The sequence below is a fragment of the Protopterus annectens genome, chromosome 6.part1 (genome assembly GCF_019279795.1).
Source record: "Protopterus annectens isolate FY-2018-M chromosome 6.part1, PAN1.0, whole genome shotgun sequence".
Lineage (NCBI taxonomy): Eukaryota > Metazoa > Chordata > Ceratodontiformes > Protopteridae > Protopterus > Protopterus annectens.
The window spans coordinates 490,726,098-490,753,050 of record NC_056738.1 but is presented as its reverse complement, the minus strand read 5'-3'; the positions used below and the strand labels follow the sequence as shown (position 1 = coordinate 490,753,050).

At 39.3% G+C, this 26,953-nt stretch overlaps 1 protein-coding gene across 1 annotated transcript in view; it reads right to left on the bottom strand.

Moving 5' to 3' along the window:
• The window catches only part of PTH2R (parathyroid hormone 2 receptor), a 1,294,618-nt gene that overhangs the window by 1,024,980 nt on the left and 242,685 nt on the right, over positions 1-26,953 (bottom strand). The window lies entirely within an intron of this gene.

Sequence of the window (26,953 nt, the reverse complement as noted above, 5' to 3'; positions counted from 1 at the left end):
GTGGGGAGAAAAGAAACATTAACAGATTTTACAAGCTACACCTTCCAAGGGACAGCAAAGATTACAAAGGAATAATATTTTGTGGCTAGATTAAGAGGGAATTGTAAACTACATTAATTGCTACAAACACTTTTTCAGGTACATTTGAACTGATGTTTGCAGCGAATTGTAATAAACAACACTTCTTTGCCCAGATCAATGCCTACCTATTTTTTGGCAGTAACTGTCCTAAAAGGCCAGACTTCTTGATGCATTTTCAAATTCATAAACTTATTCTATTATTTTTTAATAATGAGTTCTGTTCAGAAACAGCAGTTTTTATTCTGATAAATTCAATTTACATTTGCAAAGCCAGAAGACTGTCACACTGGTCTAAAACAGTTTCATCTATGGCATTCCATTTTTAAAGCTGCAGTTTTGTAAGTTCACAGAATGTCTGATTTTGCTTTAATAGTACCTGCATAGCTTCTTGGAGATTAAGAGCTCAATTCCTTACATTTCTTTCTTTTCTGTTGTGCAAAACACCTCCCCTTTTTCCTCAGATTTAACTTTTTTGTCTTTGCACCCATTGTCTGTCAATTACAAGCCTCTCTTGGCCAAATGACCCATTTTTCCCATCACCAAGCTGAGGATCATTTGGGGGAGCCCTCATTCAGACAGATACCAATAAGGTTCGACATTTTTTTAAAAAGCTGTCATATCCCCAACACGTCTCTCACCTCTGCAACATTTGTGTTCTGTCAGGCATCCCTGCCATTCCCCCATAAGCATGAGTGGTGGTCTACCCAGTCTTCACAAGGGAAATCTTAGACACTCTGACTGCATGCATTCCAAACCACCTCCCATGGGTGAGTTGAGTGGGCCATGCCTCTTCTCTCCTCCCCCACCCTGCCTTACCCCTCCACTGCTGGGACCGCTAACTGAGCTTTGGTTGTCTGGATCACAGTCAGAACTCTGTTCTCTGCACTGCAGAGTCAGCCTTCTTTTTACCTGTTTCAGAAAGAATTTTGGTTATTTTCTTATTTTTCACCATTTCACATTCTCAGCAATAAATAATGATTGAAATAACAGAGTTAAGTCCAAGAATGTGCCTTTTTCTTTGATGATTTCGAGTTGAAATTGCGATCTCTTTGAGAGTACCGTCATGCTTCCTTTGAGTGTTCAGAATGTGTAGAATATGTCAAAGCACCTGAAATGGAATGCAGTGAATTCCTCACTCCTTGCTGTTAATCAGATAATTCTCTTTCACTTTCTCTCTCTCTCTCTCAAAAGGAAAAAATAGAAATGCATTGAAATCTTCTTTGAAATGGAAAAAAAGAAATTCAGTAAAACTGTAGTCCCACCACATTTCTAACAAGCAAACTTCCAACTCAGAATATGAACAGAAGTAAACTGGGCAGGTATACTTTTTACTTTATAGTTGGCCAACACTCTAATGTATGTAAACTACAGATTAATTAGTTTTGAAGCCCTGATATACTAGGCAATAAATTACATCTGCAATGTTTTGTCTATCAGAGAACATTTATGATTCTTGAGGTAAGCGCACTTCAAGTCAATTAATTTACATTTTTATCTTTATTTTATTCATTTTATTAACTGGGTACAGTGACCTGGGAGCGCTGTCTGGTTAAGTAGCTTATTAAGAGTTACTTAGAAGTCAAACAGAGGTCGAGGAAATAAAACTCTCGTCTACAGTATAAAGCTTGCTTACAGTTCATAGTCTTAATGCTCTGCACTGACAGACATTTCATAATTTCAGCTTCCAAAAAGTTCTGAAGTAGCACATAATGCACAGTAAATGGGAATGATTACACTAAAAAGCACATGTTCAGCTTTCACAAAATACGAAGTGCTGCTCATTAAACAATAAAGACAGGGAGAGAGGTGGAAACGGTGAGGCAACAGAATGAGGGAAAAAAAAGACAGCCTGGAGACAATTTACTCAATGTTTTAAGAGGAAGAACAGGTGTTTCACGAGAAGCAATAACTAATTTGGATGAAAGAAGATAGTTAAGTATTTTGAATGACTTAGTCATAAAAATATTGTAAGTGGAAGACAGGCAAAACAGCACAATGTTGCTAAACAATAGAAAATCTTACAGTAATTCAGAAAACCGTGCAGATATGGCATATGGACTACATTACTAGATATCATGATGAAAGTTTCTCCACAATGCTAAGGACTCTAATTAAACAGATGCAAGCCTTATAAATAAAGTAATTGTAGGGAGGAAGAGAATTAGTCAGGATTAGGATGGTGCTATCAAAATATGAATTGCTGAGTATCTCCAAGTTGAAAACAGAATGCTAAATTAGCGTTTAGCCATACAATTTCCCAAATGCACACAGACACCTTAAATTCTGTGTCGTCCCTCCTCTGGGCCAGTGATCAAAGGACCTCAATCCTCACTACTGACACCGGTAGGGAATGTTCACTGAGAAAAAAAATAATAGACACACACAGTATTTTTAGATGCAGCTGTCTGCACCAAGTACAATTTCCCTTAAAGAGCATACAGGGAATGCACACTCCAGTCCTGGGGCTGGGCTTTCTCTCCAGGACACAAATAATACTCCAAACTGAAACAGCTATAGAGTTAAGTACTCAGCTGGGTGTTCCAAGCCAAGTCCTCCACCACCCTCTCTGTAAAATCAGTGCTCCCAGTGTCCCTGTTCAAAGTAGTACACACACATAGACACACACACACACACACACACACACACACACACACACACACACACACACACACACACACACACACACACACACTGTCTTTGAGATGTAATTTCACACACACACACACACACACACACACACACACACACACACACACACACACACACATACACACTGTCTTTGAGATGTAATTTCACACACACACACACACACACACACACACACACACCTGGGAAAGGCTGCCACAGCTTACCCACTTTGCCACCTCCACCCAGTCTATAAGGTAGTCACTGCCACCAGCCAGATACTTTACCAGGCTACCCAATTGCACTCAGTAAAATTAATACTTATACAAGTGGTAATATTTGACCAAGCAGTAAGACTTTTATGACAGTGGAGCTACAGTACCACTAAATAAATGCAAATACTCTCAAAAGTTAAAATATTTTCTAAAAGACCAGCCACAGTGAAATGTTTAGATATATTTAATAATAAATAACAAAAAAAAACTAAATATCTGTTCACAATAAACACCAGGGTTTTAGGTCACAGGAAATATGAAAAAACAGCACAGATGGAAAGTCTCAGACAGATACAGAAGAACAATATTTAGCTAATCTCACTATATTTTCCTAACTGACTTAAGAATTACTGCTCCCTACTTACTTGCTAGAGCAAGGCAAGATGACATGGATGAGTGTCTTTGTTGTCAGATTCCAAAAACAGAGTGCATCTACCACATCTCTCACTAGTATTCAAACGCCATTTCAGTGCTGGCTACAGAATGACATCACATGTGGTCACCTGACTCTGTGGTTCCCATAGTACTCCCTCACTAGCAACTGAGCCAGCATGTGGTGCAGATGTGTCACAATACATACATAAAACTTTGCTAAGGCTTAATACACCATCTGGAAGCTATAAAACAATTCCAACATTTCTACCCTGCCTGCAGAAAGGTGTTTCATAGACATCCCGTCTCTGGCTGCATTCAGACCTGTGAGATAGAATCTTTATGGCCTAAACCAAGTCATTTAATTTCAGGCTATTTTTCTGAAGGCTAGCTGGACTGAGCTTATATCGTCTATTAAAGGATCACCTTTAAAATCCTGAAAGCTCAAAATCCTGAATCTCAAAAAAACACAAAATAGACATACTGACGCCATTGTGGCTTTGCTATTGTTAGCCGTGTGGTGTTAGGTCATGTTCAGGTAAGTGTGCTTGGTTTTATGTTAGTTAGGGTTAGGTTAAGGTCAGTCGGTAGATATTAGTGTCTTTGTATTGGCATATTAGCATTATTTGTGTTCGGGATTTTGAGATTCAGGATTTTGAGCTTTCAGGATTTTAAAGGTGATCCCTATTAAAATATATACATTTCAACAGTTACAACAGTACAGCCTGATATACATGTGTATTTCTTTTCTGTCCAGCAGGACCCACTGTTGATACATTTTTAACACAAGCATCTGTACAAATCAGTTTGATATTCAAATGACATATAATTCTTTACAAAACTCCAGCTAGCTATGTTGGCATATGTTACACATGCACTGCCCTACTCCCCCTGGCACAGCTGGCACTACTTCACATCATCACAATTATTGTCTTATCTTTTCATATGAAGTGCTTCAGTTTTGTAGACTGTACTGTACGACTGGATCCAGACTGATAAATATTACAAAAAATGGCAACGCTTGTTCAAAGTTCTTTTCATGCTGTGAACCTACAAATGCATGCAGCCAAAATATATTTTACTGACTCTTGTTCATAGGTGTGTACTAGGCTAACAACCACAAGGGCCTTTTTAAGACTAGCCATTCATCCCAAATTTCTGACAAGTTCTGGTACTCTTGATAAGTGTAAGCAGGGGATTGGAAGATGCCTGCGAAAATGACCATTTACAGGTTGCCTGTGTCCATAAGAAAAATAGGTGTCAAACCAGGGATGAATTACCTTTTCCCCATCCAATTGTCCAAGTTATACTTGAATTGTGTTAGGGAGGAATTCTGCTTCACATGGATGTGGAGCTTATTCCAGAGATGGGGTAGTCTCTGGAATACATACTTATCTCTCCAGCAAGGCATATTTATATCACAGGCAAGGATTAAGTCTTTAGAATGGGTAATTCTGGTGCTGTTTGCTTTGCTGATATGAAGGAGGTCCATCAGAGTGGGATCTAACAATGCCCCATATGCCAGGCATAGATCTGCCCTCAACAGCCTGTAGTAGACAGAATACAGGGATAGGGCCTTGAGGCTGTCTCCACAGAACATTTTACTTATGCCCTGTATTCTCTTAGTGAGGAATCTCTGTGGATGTTCCAGTTGTTGGATATGCCTGGTTAGGTACATAACAAAGGGGGCATTGTACTCAATGATAGGTCTGATGAATGCCGAGTACAGTGGAACAATGACTTCCTTGGACTTAGATACCATGCCTTTGTTTATAAGTTGTGCAACACAGAAGGATTTCCTCACTACTGTAGACCCGTGATGATCAAAGGCAAGATTACTGTCTATGTCTGCCCACAAGTCCCATTGAGTCAGCTCTTAGGGGTGTGTTGTCAATATGATAGTTACTAGGGGTGGATGACTTCCTGAAGGATACTATTATGCATTTCTTTGCATTTAGTTTTAGTCCATGGTTCTGACACCAGTTGTTTGTCTGTGTCAGCCCTTCCTGAGGAACATTTGTGTTGGAGCAACTTGTACATAGCAGAATGAGCAGGTCACAACACACTCCTACTTAACTATTACAGCCATAAGGTCTCAAAGCCTAACAGAAGTGGGGAAAAACCCTCTTCCCCCAGCCTCTCTCTTTTCCCTAAGGTTGTTTGACCCTTAAGCTGTAATATTTACATAGTGATAAGGTGGTAGTAGACCCCCTACCTGGAGTTTGCAGGTAGGCTCACTTATTGCTGTACAAACATCAGTAGAGTGAAAGTTCAGAGGGTAGTATATATGTTTTTTTTCTCTGTTTTGATACGCCTATGTGAACCTATGCTGTTTCTGTACATTTCTTTTACTTAGTTACAGCAGTCTGAATTTTGTTAAACTGCAAGTTCAGCTAATGAAAACGTCCAGAAAAATTATATTTCCCAGTCTGTATATCTCAATCATGTTAAAAGGGAAATGTAATTAATGTACCAAAGGGAGTAGATGGTAGGTCTTCCTGCAACATTTCAGTTGGGGTGTATAAAAACGCATCCCATTTTGAATATATCCTGCTAGTCATATGCAGATCCACATAAATTCTGACTGCTGACTGTGGTTCTCTCTTGTCTTAAAAAGTGGTATGTAAATCACCTTTGAGGTTTTTGGGTATTTCTGTCATTGCCAGTAGTAGCTTCTCACCTTCTTATTTGAATATAGTCATAGCTAGAGATACTGCAAAAATCCATCCACAACAAATGCATACTGGGCTTTCAAGTGCACCAAGGAAGAAGTGAAGAATTACATGGGCCCCTGACTATTACTACAAAAGGAAATTCACTGCAGTGGCCAGTGCCTCCATAAGAAAAGAGCACAATTTCTCATTTACTGAACCTCCTACCAAGATCAAGTCGTTTAGATTAACATTTAGCTTAGCAAGCTTAAGAACCTACCTTCCAGCCTGTATTTAATAACAACATGGGATATGTCCACAGCTGGGTTTGATGGGATGACTCTCCCAAAAAATGCAAACTGGAAGTGCCTGCGGGCCAGGAATATTTGCCTTGCAGTATGATGTCGGCTTGGAAACTGAGATGTAGCCCGTGAACTGAAAATGCCCCCACAATTTGAAAAAAGGCAAAGGGACCCTCCCCCCCCCCAGCTTTCTTTGAAGCACTGACATTTGACCTGGCCATCGTAGATGATGCATTATCTAAAGAAAATTAAATTGTAAAAGTGCTTGCATCATGTTGTTTGCCATTCTCAATATGTCATAAACATCGTCATTGCTATAAAGTAGTATGTCAACCAGCTCACCCATTCATTTCCCAAAGTGTAATAAATAAATAAACAAATAAATAATCCTTCCAAGAACAGTGAACTCCAATGAATACCACTTTTAGATTTGTGGCCTACAGTCCTGATGAAGCAGCTTGAGATGCACTTTTTTGTTTCCTGATTGATCCATGTATAGAAGTGTTCTTAAAAATATATTGGGACTGAATTACCCTGCAAAAACAGAAAGAGAGATTTAATACTTATTTGGGGGTTATTAAAGCAGAATATTGTAGTTGTGCTTACAGCTACTCACAGATCTAAGAGACTGTTAAACCCATTGGATATATATTTTTAACAGACTGATAATCCATTGGGTATATATTTCTGAAAGACTGTTAAACCCACTAGAAATATATTTCTGAGAGCCTTTTAAACCCACTGGGTATATATTTCTGAGAGACCGTTACACCATTTGGGTATATTTTTCTGAGCGACCATTAAACCTACTGGTAAATACTACTAAAAGACAGTTAAATCCATTGGGTTGATATTTAAAGACTGGTAATGATATTTTGGAATTCAAGGTCAGGAATAAACAACTGTATGAAATGTTCAGGTCTGATGGCCGCAGTTCCAACCTGCTGACCCTGGATTTATTTATTATACTTGATTATAGTGCGAGGTTGTATGCCTAGTGCAAACAAAAGTGGAAGAGGAAAGAAAACCAAGTCTTACCACATAACTCAGGTCAGAAAGGTGAGATACATCATTGATGGTTCCAAAGCAGTGTAGGACTTTTAATTCTAATACAAATTCTGCAGAAAACCACAGCATATCAAAGTACCATACTTGGCTCTGTTCTATAACATCAAATGCTTTCTCAAAATCTAGGAATGTACCTACTGCTGTTTCCTTATGTTACTGGAGAATTTGATCTCAGTAAATTAGAGCCCTTGGATGTTGTTTTTTTTTCACTAGCCTATCTTTTCATGCAGTTTGTTTGATCTTGGAGGATTATCTTAGGGACAACAGGATACAAACCAGCTGTCAGCATGTAAAAAGAATTGCTACAGATTGTACAAAAAACCTACATGGGAACGGAACATACCAGATATTGTTTGTTTTCCTAAAGAAATCACTGTTAGTTCATGTCAAGTTATACCACCGTAGATGTGAAATGATCATGTGGTTATAGAGATTGATTTGTTGCTAGATAATTCTTCTAAACTGACATCTAAAGCAATACACAGAAGATTAATTACAGATTATGTAGAAGCAAAACAGTCACTATGAAAAATTAAGTGGAGTGAAGAGTTCAGTGGAAAAACTGCAGAAGGAATGTGGAGAGTTTTGAAAGAGAAATTCTTTGAGTGCAAAAAACTCAAAAACATGTTTAGCATCAGCATCTAGGCATACAACATCAGATAGATATATTTTCATAAGAACAAGATACTTGATTAAGGTGAGAGACAAAAATATTAAGAAATGGAAAAGAGGTCGAAATACAACCTTAAAAGCTCTGTTGACAGATAAATTAATCACAGTATGAGACAAGAGCAAGAAAAATTTGAAGAAAATTTATATAAAGATATTGAGCATAGTAGGAAACCATTTTAGAGATATATACGATGTGGAAGATGTAGAGACTTAAATTGATGAACTGTGTGTAGATTCTAAACTTTATTCTCAGACACAACAGATTACAGATATATTTACAAAAGTGTATGCAAAACAGATTGGCTCCACAAAGGGGGGGGGGGGTGATAAGTTGTCCTAGTGACATCAAGGTAACCTCAGATACTGAAATAAAATTATATTATATTGAAAAAGAACTATGCAAACTGGATCCAAACAAAGCACAGGGAGGAGACAGAATTAGTAATAATGACCTGAGAAAACTTCAACAAGATCAATACCTTTATATCTATTATTTACTAGGTCATATAAATATGGGGAGAGTCCTCCAGACTGGAGAAATGTACTTATTAAATCTGTCTTTAATGGAAAGGAGTGTAGAACAAACCCAGAGTCATACAGACCATTAAGTCTACTTTCATGTTGTGGAAAAATAATGGAGAAGGTAATACTGGATAAGTAACTGTCAGAATTGGAATGGTTGGGAATTGAAACCATATATCAACATGCATATGTTGAAAATAGATCTATTACGCCTGTAACATGATGTTGTATAACAGTATAATAACCACTATGAATGAAAAATTGTGCTGCAATTTATACAGATTTAACTTTAGCATTTGACAGGGTCATACACAAAACACTGATAAATAAATTAGAACAACTAGGTGTTGCAGTACTCTTGATAAGATGGATAGGTGCATGGCGTACAAATAAGACATGGGAAGTATCATATAGCAACTGGACAGGCGAACTTCTTGGTTACAGTCAGGGTGTCCAACAGAGTTCTGTGCTAGGCCCACACTTGTTTTAATTTTATCTTTCAGATCTATCTTTTTCATCTGAGATGTTCTACAGACTGTATGCAGATGACTTGAAATTGGATAAACCAATTACATGTGTTACAGGTAGGGCATGTCTGCAAAAGAACTTGACTAAATTGACCATTTGTGCACAGGAGAATAATATACTGATAAATACATAAAAACTGAGCATATGAGATGTGGGAGACAAACTGAAAGATGTATATTTAATACAGCAGACAATGATCTAAACTGTAGATTCGTTTAAGGACCTGGGTATATAAGCAGATCCATCTTTGAGTTTTTCCTGATCATATCAACTAATTGGATAATGATAGTTATAGAACTGTAAGTTGCATAAAAGCATTTATAAAGTCCAGGAAATCAAAAATGATGAAGTCATTATTTGTTAATTACATTAGACCCAAAACTTGAGTATGGAATAACAATATGGAAACATTTTAAGAAAGCAACCATGAGTTAATTAGAAAGAGTACAGCGGAAATATACCGATGGCATCCATGGATGTGAAAATTTAAGTTACTATGAAATACTAAAATATCAGAACTTGTACAGTGTCTCATGTAGATAGTTAACAGGAGATCTTATTCAGGTATATAGGGCAGTTATAGACAACTACTTCTGGAAATGTTTGGGCTTATCAAAAAGTAGTATAGACTCATCATAAAACCTATTTAGAAGATACTATAGGAATGATGTGTGCTAAGTGGTTCTCTGAGAGAGCAGATGATGCATGGAACAGACTACCAAATTACATTAAAGCAAGCACTTGTTTGGATATTTTTTAGAACAGCCTGGACACTTATTATAGGAACAACTGTTTTGGTATATTGTCAGGCTAGAAGGGCAATTAATGCCCATGCTTAAAATATTTGCATGCATGTATGTAAGGACCTACTCCTACTCCCATGTGCTTAGGTCATATACAGAACATATGAGCATACGTAAGGTTTCGGTACCCAGGCCGGACATCAGGTTACCTTGATGAGACAACTCAATAGCATTGCGATACTGCAACAGTAATTTAAAGAAGGTCATCAGTATTTTGTTAACACTAGCCACTGACAAAATAATTTTAGTGATGTAATTATATAGCCTTGGAGTGATTGGTTTTGGCAATAGTCACTAGCTTAGGTATAAGACTATCATATTTTAAGAACAAGCAATACTTTTCTGATCAGCACAATACAGTAGAACACTGTACAATCAGAAACTCCACCAAATTTTGACTCTTCTTTCCTTCTAGAAAGCCCATTATCCTAGTGTTATTATGACAACATCTTGTTCTGTTGTAAAAAGCTTACTCAATTAGACATCCATAGACTTTTGTGGTGCTGGAAGGTTTTGGAACAAGTGCTTTGCAAGATCTGTTAATTCAATGATCTTACTGATGCCATAAAAGATCTTCTGCATTACAAAGCATTTACAAGTACCTGTCATTTTTCATTCAGTCCCCAAAACTGAAATATCAGACGGTATGACACATGTTAATGTATTAGTCTTCATAGACTGAAATTAATTATATCTTCTTTAACCTTAAAAAAAGTCTATCAAATAAAAGTGTGAGAAAGGCTGACTGAATGATAATCAATGCTGGAGGTATTCATGCTCCGTGTCACCACTTCAGAGAACTAATGACAATATGTTCATAGGTTCATAAATGTGGGCCTTTACAAGCCTAGCCATAGGATTACCCTGGCATAGTGCCGCCTGACCTTAGTTCCCAGTACCTCTGTTGAGTAGAGCCACTGGAGTGATCCCCAGGGTGAATTTTCTGATTCCCATCCACTCATCAAGATTTCTTTTGAAGAAGGAAAGTGAGCTGCTCTGCTTAACATGTATGGGAAGTCTTTTCCATAGCATGAACAGTCTCTGGGTTATGAACTTGTCCCTCCTGCATGTTCTGTTAATTGTGGTAATGAGGTTGAGGTCTCTGGAGTGTGTGGTGCAGAGGGATTGGGATTTCTTTGGATGTAGCATTTCTAACAGAGCTGGGTCAGACGTGGCTTTGTAGGTCAAGCAGAGATCGCCTCTAAGTAGGTGAAACGAGACAGAGAATAGTTGCAGTTTTTTAATCTGTCCATAAAGGACAAATGTTTAAGACCTAGGATCTTCTTTGTGAGGTACCTTTGTGGCCTCTCCAGTTGTTTAGTGAGGTACATGCCAAATGGGGCATTGTACTCAATGACTGGCCTAATAAGGGAAGAGTAGAGGGAGACAATGACCTCTTTCTTCCTGGATGCAAAACCCTTAGTAATGAGATGTGCCACATAGAAGGACTTTCTGACCACAGTGGCAATGTGGTGATCAAAAGAGAGGCTGCTGTCAACCTGTGTTCCCAGATCTCTTATACCTTTTGTGTTCAATGGACTACCATCAATGTCGTAATTCATGGGAACTGGGTTTTTCCCAAAGGGGATGACGACACATGTTTTGGCATTGAGCTTAAGGCCATGGTTCTGACACCAGTCATTGGTCACAGTGAGGCCATTCTGTAGGATGTCAACATCACTTGGGGAGTTAATAACAGCTCCCAACTTGCAATCGTCTGTGAACTTTGTCAGCCAGAGTCCCTTCGTGTTGGCCTGAACTTCAGAGAAGTAGATACCAAACAGGAGAGGACCCAGGACTGAACCTTGTTGGACTCAACTCATGACTAGTCAGCAGTCTCACATGGAGTCAGCTACTTTCACACTGTAGGTTCTATCTGTGAATGAATTTGCAACCCACCTAGTGATACAGGGGTTGATGCCAAGCTTAGTGAGTTTTTCTATGATTCCTGAGTGGGGAATGGTATCAAAGGCCTTGGCCTGATCAAGGTAGGCTGTATGAACCACCTTGCCTTCATCCACAGCTCTGGTGACCTACTCAAAGAAGTTGACCAAGTTGAGCAGGCATGATCTACCCTTCACAAAACCAAACTGTGTGGGATCCAGAGTTTGGAGATTCCCTATATCCTTGTTTATCAGGTCCATGATGATGTGTTCCATAACTTTGCATATCAGACTTGTCAGGCTAATGGGGCAATAGTTCCCAGGATCTGTAGTCACTCCTCCTTTGTGGAGAGGGATGACTGTAGCAGTTCAACATTCAGTAGGGACAAAGCCTGAGGTGAGGCTGTGATTGAACAGAGCACACAGGTGAGGTGCCAGTTCACTCTGTAGTTCATGAAGAACACAACCAGGGATATTGTCAGGTCCCATAGAAGCTGTATTCTTTGCCTTGGACAGTGCTGTTTTAACCTGTGCTGCAGTAATACTGGGTGTGTGGCAATCTACTCGTATTGTGATTAGTCCTTCTGGGCAGGGAGTGGGGTAAAGTTGGCACTGAATCTGTCGGCAAATATACTAGCAATATCTGTTGGCTCGGTATAGGAGGTATCATTGTGCAGTAGCTCAGAGCAAATCTGGGTATTGCCATGGCGATTCTTTACATACCTATAGAAGGCCTTGTGGTTGTCTTTACTATCTTACTTAACTTTTTGTTGAGGCTGATAATGGAGTTTTTCCACTCTTGGGATTTCACCTTATTCTGCATCAGTTTCCTCCTTCTGTTGTAGAGTTTGTTTATGGCAGGGGACCACCAGATTGGCTTCCTTTTTTCAGAGGAGAGTGTCTTGGTTCTATTGGGTATGGTGAGATCCATGCATTTGTGTAAGTGTTCATACAGTGCATTGGTGTATGATTCTGTGGTCACGCAACTATTCTCCATTTGCATGGGTGCCGTGAAGTTAGCCACCTCTGTTTTTAGGAGCCCAAAGTTAGCTTTGGAGAAGTTTTTCATGGTGGTTACCTTTGCAGGGGGTGGGGGTGGGAGGGATGTGGATTTCCAAGGTGATTAGTTTGTGGTCAGATCTAACCAGGGAGGAGCTGACTATTGGTGTAGAGCAATGGTCGCCCATGTTAGTAATGACCAGGTCAAGGATGTTGCTACCTCTAGTGGGGGTAAGAACAAGCTGGTCCAGGGCACTGGAATTAATGAATTCCAGGAAATGTTGGCCAAGTGTATTGGTACATGAGTAGCTTTCCCAGTTAACGGAGAGGTAGTTGAAGTCATCCAGTATGAGAGTGTTAGGTGGGCCCTAATATTCTCCAGGGTGTTCAGGAACGTGGAGTGTGAGTCTTGGGACATGGTTGGGGACCTATAGCAGGCTACGACCTGAATCGCTGTCTTACCCAGTGTTAGCTGCACCTGAAGTATCTCTGATGTGTTATGTTGGGGTACCAGTCTGGAGATGTGCGCATCCTTTATGAATATGGAAACACCACCACCTTAGGAGCTTCGGTCCAAGTTCTGGAGCCGAAAGGTGTGGAATGAGTTTTAGCTTGGCAGTGCAGGGGTGCTTTCTGCTGCCTTGAATCAGGTCTCTAAAACAGCATAAATGTCGTTGTTCTCCATTTTAAGGAGTGCTTCGAGCAAGTGCATTTTGAGATTTAGACTTCTAGCATTGAGCAGCATGACTGTCAGATTGCATTTGTTTGTAGCTGTTACACTGGTAATTTCGTCTTTGGAACCCAGCCTAAGAAAAGGCACTATACAGATTGTAGAGGTTGCTGCTATATCAGCACCTAAGCTGACAATGTTACACTAAAAGCAAACAGACAGACAAACTGCCATCTCTTATTAGATCATCATGGATCCAGGATTCTAATACACTTCATTTGGATCTGTGACCTTGAATCACTAATAGATCACTTTATTACAACAAAGACAGTAGTACTGTGAGGATTTAATGTTAAATTAAGGTAACCATTGTCTAGATTAAATTAATCATGCTACAATTTTTTTGCAAAATCATTAATTGCCTATAGGAACATTGGCTTAGTTTACTTGATTTACTGTAGCAGGAGGCAATAACAACAACAACATATGAATTGTTGAAGGTAGGAACACCCCAAAATTCTAACTTAATTTGGAATATCAAAGCCCCACAAGAAAATCAGTGAACCTCCACTTGGGCCAAGTGTAGTATCAAAATGCACCAAAACTTACTCACTGGCAACTTATATAGATAGAAAACTAAAACTATTCTACCAACAGTACTCATATATTCTAAGAGACTTACTGGATTTCCTTGGCAAACTCGGAAAAGATTTATATACAGGGGACTTAATGTGTGTAGCCGTCAGCATTATTGAATTGTTTTCTATAGCTATTGACATTATTGATTTGTTTTTTAATATCTGTAGCTATCAACATTATTGATTTATTTCTGTCATCCTTCACACTCAGGGGTTAGAATGATGGATATGCACTGGAGCCATGGCTCATGAAATCAGTGAGAAATCCAAGAGGAGCTGCAGAGGAGATGTGTAACACATCCCTGTCTCAGACCCCTATTCTCACTGAGATGCTTTTTGGCATCCTGAAAAGCTGTTTCAAGTGCTTGGATGAGTCTGTGGATGCCCTTCAGTAGGACCCAGCTATAGCGTGCAACATGTTTACTGCATGTTCCATTCTGCACAGCATGAGCATGTGCTGGTCTGGTAGTGAAGTGACTCATGCTGTCATTGCAGCTCCCCTTCCTAGTCCCACCACAACTGAAGATGACCAGCTGGCAGCAGTAGTAAGGGACACCCCCTGTGGCAGGCTCACACATAGCATGACATTCAGGTTGTTGTGTCCTTTATTGTAAAAAAACACAGACTAGAACTGATCCATGCAATGATATCTGAGGGAGAAGCTCCGTGGTGCATGATCTCTTGTCACTGTTCATCTAAGATTCTCTCATCTTAAATAATATTTTTTTTATTTGTAGAGATCATGTCTAAGTGCTTACTGACACCTGCTCAGTGATGTTGTATGGCAACATATAAGTAATATTCACCTTTTTAACTGTTCTGCAAAATAAATTCTGCTGAAGTGGTGTACGTAAGTATGCATGTACTGAATATCCTCATTTTGTATTTGAATGAAAATTTAACTTTTTTTTATATATTTTGCAATTTATCAGATTAAAGTATAACATCTGCTGAGGTACTGCACATCAGATTATTTTTATTTTGTCATGTACAATAAACTGTGAATTCAGAGAAAAAAAATATCATTTGTACAGTAGTGAGGGTAAAGCAGCCACGGTGTTTGTTTAAATGACAGGACACTCAGTTTAATCTGTGATTTTCTCATTACTGTGTTTTCAAGAAAGGTTGTGTGTTAATATTTTTAAGTTGTACATAATTTCCAGCCATAGGAAAGTTAATGCATAGACCATTGGTGTTAATGAGTGCAATCTCACTTTATGTCACAAATTTCTTTCTACAGTTCCCAGAAGTTCTAAGCAGTACCATTATAGGAATGTAATGCATACAGCTGTAAAGTGCTCCAACCCCCCCCCCCACACACACACACACACATACATTTTTTTTCATATCTTAACATTCAGCTGTGTTTCTGAAGGTCATATTGTAAGTAACAGGATTGTCATAGCTGATTTACAGTAGTTCAACATCAAATGAATCATACACATCTCCTATGATTAGGCAAGGTGATAGATGAAGTGATTTGGAAGAGGGGCTGTCATGAGAGTTGTATGCTGAGTTGGTTCAGACATGACCTAATTGTTTCAGGTGACCCTGTAGATACTGATCTGACAGTACTGAATTTGATCTAGACATTAAATAGAGGTTATGCTAGGTGTAGATGAACACTGACTTGGCCTGCATTAAATCTGATGTGTTTATTCCACCTGACTAGATATATTACTTTCCTTAGAAGTACTTGTAGTCCAATACGATCTGCTCCTGTGGGTATGGACAGTACCCTGACCTCTTCCCTTTCCAAGGGTAGCTCCTACTAGTGTAGGACTGGGGGCAGACACTGATACTTGGCGTGTCACCATATTATACATTAGTGTGATCATAGCATTATCTATACTCCACTGTTAACAAATATTGCTGGACAGGACTCTGACCATTTCCAGCTGACTCTGTGACAGCGCTATGAGCACTAACAATGTCACTGCACATTTGATGCTGTGCAGCCAATGCTCTCATGTTGCCTGGGGCAGCTGTAACAAACTTTTGTGTCTGGCTCCCCTTTGTAAAGGTGTTGCTGTGGACACTGTTACCTTTAAATGCCTGCAATCATCCTCAAAGTGTTCATATGGGTTTTGAGATACTTCTGTATTACTCCTGTACATGCATGAGTGTGATGTCAGCATGTGCTTGACTTTGTGATACACTGTAACTTCCTACAGAGTTACTAGTATGTTGTTGGGTGTGAGACCCTGCCATTAAACATGGGGACTGTGTGCCACTTTCCACAAACTGCCTCATAAATATAACTATGCTGCCAGCATCATTATCACTAACAGCCATTCTGCTGGTGGTATACTCCAAATTCATTGGTATAGTGGCACTGTTTGTTTCTGATGCTGGTGATGTAAAAAATAATTTGAAAACATTACTCAATGAAATAGCATACAATAATGTATGCTTATTGGGGGGGTGTGGAGGAGAATTACCATGCACACTGCCTTCATTGCCATACAGTGCTGATGTGGAAGTTTCACCCATTAATAGTTATTGCTATGTGTTTAATGTAATAATTTGTGGTCAGCATTCAATTCTCTATATAAATAAACCAACCTTCCTGAACAAACAAGTGTACAGCCAGTGTCCACAGCCCCTCTGATTATTCCAGTGTCATCATCGTCTGTGTCACAGTCATCCCCACGGATGGAGAGGAGGTATTCCTCACTGGTATTAAAGGTTTAATTGTTGGAGGCCCCCCTCCCCAGGATTGGTATAGGTAATTGCATTCTGCCTCACCTTGTTTCTAGCATGTCCTACCATATCATTTGTTCTCTTCTTGCACTGTGTTAATATGCAGTTTTTGCCACCAACTGTGTTAATGTTAAGGGGAACTTGATTCCAGGTTTTTGTCTAGCTAGTTTGGGCCCCCCTTTCCCAAAGATAGGTGCCCCATATGTCCTAAGGACTGCACAAGGATGCAATTTTCCTCATGTCTTGTTTTACATCATTACTGCATATTAAAAAAAGGCCACAGTCATACATACACAAAAAACGTTTTGATGTAGTTATCATTAAGACTACACAACACTGACCATGTGTGGCTGCCACCATCCTAAAAACTGTTAGGTAACACAAACTCCATAAATATGCACATACAGCCTAGCCAAGTAAAGTTATACTGTAACATTAATTGCAGTACATTAACATCATTAAAGCAATCAATGTTTTAACAAATTCATCCACCTTCCCCACCACTGTCATGTATTCATATAATTTTTCATTCATCAGTGACAGTCAGAAAACTCTCAATAAAGAAACACCTATGTTGAGCACACAAAACTTCCTTTCCGCTGCAGTACTATACAATTTAGTGATTGCAGTTCTACCTTGTATGCATAATCAGTAAGTCATATTAAAGTAATGATTTTTTTCAGTGATCATTAATCATCTCCAAAATGATTACTGCAGATTGTTTTTTTTTGATGCACCATATAAGTACAATTGGAATATTTGTCTTTAAAAAATACATAGGTTCAAAGTTAAGTACTAGGCTAGCAGCCCTTGAGGCCAATTTAATTTAGCCATTTTCCCCTTTTTGTGCTCGAAATAACCTATCACATTTGGTTATAGACTGGCCTTGCCAATCCCATGGTCAATAATTATATATTACCCCAAATAAGAATAAATAGGATCATACCATAGATAATTTGAGAGGACCCATGCATGGGATATAGCATTTATGAGCTGCCTCTGGCCATTAGTAGTACAGGGCACAGTTCTGGGGTATATTTCTATTTTCCATCCATACATCTACATTGCACTTAAATATGTTCAAGGATGAACTTTGTTTTATGTGGACGGGGAGTTTGTTCAAGAACAGTATCGTCTGCATGATATATCTGTCCCTCAAACCATTCTGTTAATGTTGCAGAAGATGTTTATATCCCTAAACGGAGTATATCTGATGCCATTTGACTTGCTAATGTGCAGTAAATCCATCAGTATTAGGTCATAGGATGCTTTGCATGATAGACACAGGTCACCTCTTAGCAGTCTGTAGGATACAGACTATAGTGACAGGGCTTTGATTCACTCTGTGTAGGATAGGTTGTTTAGGGCTTGTATCCTTTTAGTAAGGTATCTTTGTGGCTGTTCCAGTTTTTACATTTGTCTGGACAGATACATGCCAAAGGATACATTGTATTCAATGACTGGCCTAATGAGGGCTCTTTTGAAGGGGGGACAATGACGTCCCTACATCTATAAAGAAACCCTTTGATTATAAGCTATGCAATACAGAAGGACTTTCTTACAACACTGGATGTGTTAGTCAAAACTTAGGTCACAGTCCACATAAGTTCCCAAATCCTGAAATGGGTCAACCCTTGGGAGTGTTTTGTCAATGTGGTAGTTCCCTGGGGAAGATGACTTCTCAAAGGATACAGTAATGCATTTTTGACATTTAGTTTTAGTGTATGATTTTGACATAAGTTATTTATTTGCAGCAATCTATCCTGCAGGCTGGCTAAGTCATTTGGGGATTCAATAACTGCGCCTAGCTTGTAGACATTTGCAAATTTAGTCAGCCAAGAGTCCTTTGGTATTGGCTTTTACTTCAGAAAAGTAGATAACAAACAGGAGCGGTCCCAATACAGAACTTGGGGGGCCTTCACTGGTGACTGGAAGTTTTGTGGTGGTACCTTCTCCTAATTTTGATTTCAACAATGTATGTGTCAACTTTTTGGTTAAACCAGACTTGTCAGTAATAGCTGTACCTGCTCTAATGCCCCTGCTGGTTAACTGGGTTGGACTAAGGTACTGTCACACCCCAGACGGAGTGGTTCTAAACCAGTGAACCACAGCCCTGATCATACTTTCTTCATTCTTGTGCTGACACTTCTACTCATATAGCAATCCACTGCCTGCCTTAAGTGTTTTAAACATGACTGTGCATAGCTGTGCCCATCCCCAATATCCAAATACATACTACAAAGTAATCTGAAAGTTGACAGTTTGCATACAGTCCAATATATCTACTTAACCCTTGACTTTAGATACTTTATGCTTTTGCCATCTGTAGGTGTGTTTTTAAAAATGTCTTTTTACTTTTTCTTGTTTATCGCTAAGGCCATGCTCTTAGCTAATCCACATATCTTTGTACTGGCACTTTCTGCTAATAACTGAGAACTGCCAGACTATGAAAACCACCCTTTAAGAGAAGCATAGAAAGAGAAAATTCAATGATCTCGTTAGATTTTCTTGTCTACTTTAATTTTTTTAAATATCATATCTCCACAACTGTTAAACCTGCAATCTTATCAACTTTCTATAGCCACTGCATTTTTATTTTGTAGCAAAAGAAACAAGCAACAAGCTACAAAGATTAACTAAAATTCAAAACTAAGCATGATGTCACAAATGTCCCTGATTTATCTCATACCTTTGACCCATCCCTTGTAAAATTTTTGATTTTCTGTTAACTCACTGATGATTATTGATGATTACAGTCATTTCAAGTGTCATACTTTTTATTGTTAAAAAAAAATTATGTTGATGTGAAACTTACTGTTCTATTGAACTTTTAAGTGAATTACATTAATATTTAAAAACTGATCCTGAGTTGGAGCCTATGTCCCCTTTATTGTTGGCTTTCTCCAGATTTTTGGAGCAACTAAATTGAGAAATATGGTTTCTTCTCTTCTACAGAACATATTTAATTTAATTCTCAACCAAACAGCATGAGCTGTAGTAGTACAAAGACTCCTATACCTAGCATCAGTCTATTCCTGTGATGCACATCTCTGGTATTTTACAGTTTGTTTACAGTTTGTTTTACTGTCTTCTTACAGTTCCTACACAAACATGTTATACACTGAATCATAGCCATATTGCAAATTACTCCAAACTAGCATTATTTTCTGTGTATGTTTATATATATGTATATATATATATATATATATATATATATATATATATATATATGTGTGTGTGTATATATATATATATATATATATATATATAGGTGTGTGTGTGTGTGTGTGTGTGTGTGTGTGTGTGTGTGTGTGTGTGTGTGTGTGTGTGTGATTTCAGGACATGTATTTTTCCCATCAAGAATTAACCAAGACTTTAACAAGACAATTGTGAATTCAAAGTAAACTGATAAAGTGTGTTAGATTGACAATTAAGTGCACCTTCAGTTAAAAAAATGGATTCTGTCTTCCACTGACCTCTTCATATATAAGCACAGAAAATGATCTTTGTCTGTGACTGCATGTCAAGGTAGTTCAGATTAATCATATGAATATATAAAAGATATTGCATAGCATTATGTTACTGAATAAAGGTTTCTTTCTCTTAATTAAGAAGTAATACATTTGTTTCATTTTCATAAAGCTTTCTGACATGCACCAATGTCTTTGTCAAGTAATGATGGTGTTCTGTTAGAAATAAAACTGCATGTCTGTGAGGTATGAAAGAGTGAAAGCTTTTAGAGAAGGATTAAACTCCTACAATAAAATATCTGTACAGTTATTTTCTGAAAATAAATTCTAAATAATCTTATATTCCCATTGCTATAATTTAAACTTCATTTCTGGATTTTTTTCTATTTTTAAAATACACAAAAATAATCAAAAGAAAGCATTTTTTTCCAAAACAATTAATACTACTAAATCATTACAGTTGCTGTTTTCTAAATGAAATAATGAATTCCAAGGAATGCATTAAAGGAAAATAATTGGACTTCTGTGAGTGAGGCTCACAGCAGTCTAAAGCACATGTCCCCTTCTAGCCCAAACACATGCACAAACTCCCTGCCACAGCTCTTTATTGGAAGAACAAAAAAAAAATGAAGGGCATACACAACAGACTGCTTATGGCAGTCTGAAGCACACTGCCCTTCACCGCTCCAGCTATTCCCTGCAGAGATGCTATTACAGAAAGAAGAATGCAGGGAAGGCACTTCAGGATGACCCCCTTAACACTTTATGCCCAAGGCACATGCCCCCTTTGCATCATCCTTTCTACGCTACTGTTTTTATCTTTGGAATGGAAATTGGCTAGGCTCAAAATGGCCCACATCATCAACTAACCTACTACTTACCTATGAACCTATGAAACTCTGTCTTTTAAGTGGAAGAGAAATAATTTTACAATAAGCAATAAAATTTGGTTAAAATGTAGATAAAAAAAATTAGTATGAATAGATAGCAGAGGAAAGAACCACCACAATGCAGACATTCTACTAGACAGCTAATTCCTGGGAGGCAATGATTGCAATCATATTTGCTATCAAGGCCCCATATGTTCCATGTGATATCCACTATAACAAGTGAAAGGGCTTCAGCTCCATCAACTGCCAAGCATTGTGCAACGCAAGTGGTACTATATACAGTGTGTCTGTGTATCATCCAAGCAGTTTCTATGATTCCCACATCTGGCAAAAATTCAACTTCTTCTAGCATTTCATGTATAGTAACTTTCCACAGGATCATCCAGCTGATAGGCTCACATACTAGTAGGTACATAGGCCAGGATATAATGCTGAACATGTATTTAGGCTCCTCCTTGGATACATCAGGCAGTACACTACCATTCAATGGGATGCACACAAACATGTCTCTCCACAGCAGTGCGTGCATGTACATTGGAGGCAGTGCAGCTGATGAATGCCATCTCTGATGATAACACTGGCCATGCTGTGCATCAGACATTATCTTACACAATATACGCACACATAAACACAGGCCAAAGGATGGTCAGGGTCCAGTTGTCATCATTTGCATATGTGGGATGGGACACACTGGCAGCTGACAACAATACTATCATATGGGTCAGGGTCATGGGAGGTGATTGCAGTAGCTACTCAACAATGTTGTAGGTTGGGGGCAGTAATTAAAAACTTCTGTGGTAGGGTGGAACTATAATGACACAAACGTTAACCATATGTGCCATGTGGTCCTAATGCTTCAGGGCTTGATGCATTCTGCATTACAGTTGGCATAGAACTTTGGCAGTATACACGTGAACCCTGATGTGGTGCTTCATGTTGGAAGCCAATAGATGAATGCCATTCATGACCCTGATGATGGCCATGACTAGGCATGGCACTCTTTTGGCCAACTGGGGATAGGCATGGTTTATTTTTCTGGCATTCAGCAGAGAAGACAGCCTGAGGAGGTTTCCCCATGTGTTGAGCATGATGATCGTCATTGAGAATGACTGGGAAATCACACTTACTCAAGTGTGATGCCTGCTGTGGTCTGAAATGGTGTGTGCCATCTGTATAAGCCAGACCTGTGACCATTCCCCTCTCATATGGACCCTTGCACAGCCATGGCTGGTATGGCCTGTAGAGGCACAACAGTAAGCAGGTGACACCTACTTTATGGATGCATGAATGGATGTCATGTGTATGCATGTTTGTTCCATTTCTCTATATTCCAGGTTACTCTGCATGTGCTGCATGTCTTCACACAGACAGCACACCATGCATACTATGCTCACCATGCACACTATGCTCACCATGCACATCATACTCACCATGTTCATCATGCATCCCATGCACACCATCTCTACAGTGGTGTGTGCAGTGGCTGCCTTTGCCTGGATCACTGACCTGTGCATCCACTTATTGATTCCAAGTCTGGTAGCCAGGTCAGGGAATGACACAGTCATAGAATTGATGCCTGCCAACATGTCTTTTCCTTCACAGTGTGTGCATACACACCACAGGCAGTACACCTTATGAATGTCAGGTGGGATTCACATGTACAGGATGTCCAGCTTCTACACAGCTGTTTCCAGGTCTCCTACACTCTCCCTACACTCTCCCTACACTATCACCATACATGTGGTGGGGATATATGTGAGCCCTCCAGTGTTAGCATTGCTGATGATACCACTGCTTTGTCTGACTATGGCATGTGCACACTGCCAACATCAAAAGGGATTGTCCGGACCCTCTATCAGTGCAACCTGTGAAAACATGCAGATATTATAATTATAGCAGTGCTGGAGAATTTGACTCACTCTCCCCAGTCCAGAGCACATGTACTGGTGCCTGACAGTCCTTTGAATAGCATATAGACACATGTGGTGCAGAGTGTTGCAGTTACAGCCCCAACATAGCTAGAGAACACATTGTCAGAGATGTTTTACTGAACAACTCCATCTCACATGCAAGTCCATGCACAATAATATAAACACATGCAGATCAGTGCACAATAATACAAACATGGTGCACCCCCTATAGAAACTCAGGCAGACATTACCAGCCCATAGCCCACATACAAGCCACCAGGAGGTATGAGTGTTCATTTATGAATACCATCTTTGTGAGCAACTACTTCGTTGATGATCCCTGTCCTATGGAGGGCATGTCCATGCAGTGTCTTCTAATTTGGTTTTTGCAAGTAATATTAAATGGGTAACCCTTCACACACCTGTACTAGTATCATATTCTGTGCACCTATAGCTCTGATATGCTGCACCACTCCCTGTCATACCTGATCATGGAAAGTCTTGTCTGTTTCACTGTTGTCCATGATGCTCATGCTGTGTGTGCATAGGGCCTGCAGTAATAATTAAGTGTCCAGCCATTAACACTCTCATAGACCCATTATAAGACTTGTACACATGTTGGTCAATATGTGCATGCATGAGTGTGCTTTACTGAGTCATATGTCTCAATACTGCCTCCTACCTCCATTTACTGACAATGTACCCATCTGCTGTATTGTTGTGAGCATCCCCACCTTGTCTCATACTGACATCAGCAATGAGCATGTCATCATTACGTGCATCCCCCATCATTGTGCTGATGGTCAGTAGTACTATGCACACCCTATGCCTTTACAGATATATCTAAGCCATGACCTATGTATGGGTGCTGCTGTGTCCCACGTTACATCTCTTACCACAGCGTGGTCTGTCTCCCAGTTGGACATGCACCTGTCATGCATTTGTGTTCTTTGTCACCATCAGACCCCATATGAACATGTACTTGCTATGCCCTTGGGCTGTGTTACCTGCTTCTTTTTGTCCCTGTTGCTGCCAATCAAAGTACATTATCAGGTATTTTGTCTTTCTTCACTATGCCGCTAAAAAAAATCAGTGCCTTCTCAGTGAATTCCTGTCTTGACTGACTTAATTTAGTCTTCTGTTATATGGTGGCAGTGATTTAAAAGGCCTCACAGTGTGAAGGTTATTTTAATGAGTGAATTTACAGTGATCATCTCTGAATTGCTATCATAATGCATTAACTATCACACCCAGGAGGTGCTACCATTCTCAGCTTTGTCTGCCCAGGGGCTACTTGGACATATGCACAATATAGCCTGTAAAGCCTATATTACCACTAGTCTGTTGTAATAATACATTCACTTGTGCACTATTGCTCCCAGGTGATGCTCATCGTCTGATGTCCAAACATGTCCAAACATATGGTCATGCAGACAAGACTACCACTTTGCTCCTCAAGAAGACCAAGTGGAGTGGAAATGGCCCCCTCGGGTGCTGGTTTCTTTTTTTCATCCTCCTATAGGTTCAACTATGCTGTAGGTTGATGAATAGTGGTAGGCACCTGGATCTGGTCCAGATGAAGCATCTGGTGCTAAATCATAAGGCTTGCCTCTCTGCAGAGGGCTGAAAGTGATTCTGAAGGCTCACTGATGGCTTCTTTGCTCACCTTTCAGTAGAAGGGGTGACGGCATCTTTTCTGACATTAAGGCCACCACGGAATTGACTGATATCTGTGTAAGCTCTCTTTTCAGACTATCAGACAGCACCCCTGCACCTTGCTTATCCCACATCCTATCAGACAGGACCTCTGCACCTTGATTATCCCACATCCTGGTGTTTTCCTCCATTATGTGTCAATCCTCATACCCATACCTGTTTTGGAGTTCAAACCCCTCTAGTAATCCTCCTTCTGTATGAGTGTGGCCCTCCAATGTTATTCTGACCTTATGTGTCCATACTGTCCCTGTCTATCTCTGTCTGTATTTTATATTAGTTTATCTGCCCTTGCCCCATTTTCTACTCACACTAACCTTCCAACAAGCATACTACTTATGACCTTTTCTTTTTTATATGTATAAAATCAGAATCTGTTCCAAAATATACCCATCTTCCCCTTACCAATCATTCCTTATGGTTACTCTTGTGTGTGTTCCTCTGTGCTAGTCCCCCTATCTTTCTTTGCTATTGCACCCTTTCTTCTTCATTTATCTAATGAACTGTGTTGCACTTTACTCTAGTGGCATTCTTTGCCCTGCTCTCAGTGCAGCTATGTGGTACTTTACTGCACACGTAAGCCTACAAAACCTTGGACACACTACACTTCTGTTCATGTCATACTGGTCATATGACTGATGGTAGCACAGCCTGCTTACTACAGCTCAGCAGCATGAATTCTGCCAGTAATATTGCAGCATTAATTTACTATGGAGCCTTGTTCTCAAAATCCTGGTGCTGTGCTGGTCTTAATTCATACCTAAGCACCCAAACTTTGAAATCCATGATATTTAGCACTACATCTTGGCAAAGCAAATGTCTCTAAATACATCCTCCCAATAATTTGTGATCACTCATGTTAAGCACCTAGTCATAGGACTATGTTAGACTCCTCTGCACCTGTTTTTGTAGGTGATGACAGACTCAGAATTGTACTCGTACTTTGTGAGAGTACAGCCCTGACTGTTTTGTGCTATAGTTTTTGTTTTTTCATTTATAAGGTTTATTTTTCATGTACTGAGGTACTGCAGTACTGTTCACTTCTGTAGTTCTTGAGACAAAAAAACATTTTTTATAATGCAAATTTTTTTACCTCATACATGTTGGTAATAAATATGTTTTGCTGTATAATACAGTTGGGGTGCACTTTCATCTATCTGATTTTGTTCTTAATACATGCATTTCAATTTCATTATGATGACATTTTAATACTTCCCATGTGGTATGAGAGACATCAAGAGTTACAATTATTTGGGTTTACACAGGAGTTATACAATATTAACTTTCCAGGTCAGCTCTACATTCAGGAGATTCAGCTGGCTGAATGTCTCTACATAACTACTACTATCATATGGTATAATACTACATCCACCATCCATCTTCAACCCCTTTTCCCATTTTGCACATGGGGTCAGGGTGTTACTTCAGCAGTGACAATCATCTTGAAACAAGGTTTACAATGTCCTGCCCTGCTGCAATAGTTCATTTGTACCACTCACACCTATGGCCAGTTTTGAGCATCCAGTCCACTGACTGGATGTCTGTGGAATGTGGAAGGAAACCAGAGTACCCAGAGAAAACCCACATGACCCCAGGGAGGACATGCAAACTTTGAACAGAAGGCACCTGAGCTGAGAATTGAACCAGAGACTCTCTTGTTGTGAGGCAACAGCCCTAACCACTGCACCACTACAGCCCCATGTAGCATAATGTAAAAAATATGATTCAGCAGAGACAAACAGAAAAGTACTCAACAGCAAAACAAAAATATATTTAGTATCTCCTTCACTTCAGACTTTCCAGTCAAAGATGGGTATTGAACCTTGACCTGCTGTTGCACTAGGATGTAATTTCTTTCCAAGCTTTCTCATTTAACTTCCAGCCTTCTATTTCATTGATTATCTGTTGTAGTGTTTCTGTTCTGGTCATATTAAATCCCTAAAAGGCACCAATTTAGTACAAGTCTGTCATCTGACTTTAAAACCACAGCACATGGATACAGACAATGAATTATTGCCCTTAAAATAATATTCTAATTCCATGAGATGAAATATATGAATTATACCTATGAAATTTAAGTGCAGTTTCTGGTTATTACCATGATTCCCTAACAGTTTCTAACTCTCAGTATTATAAGATATAAACAACACAAGAAATACAGGTTGTGGTGAATGGGTA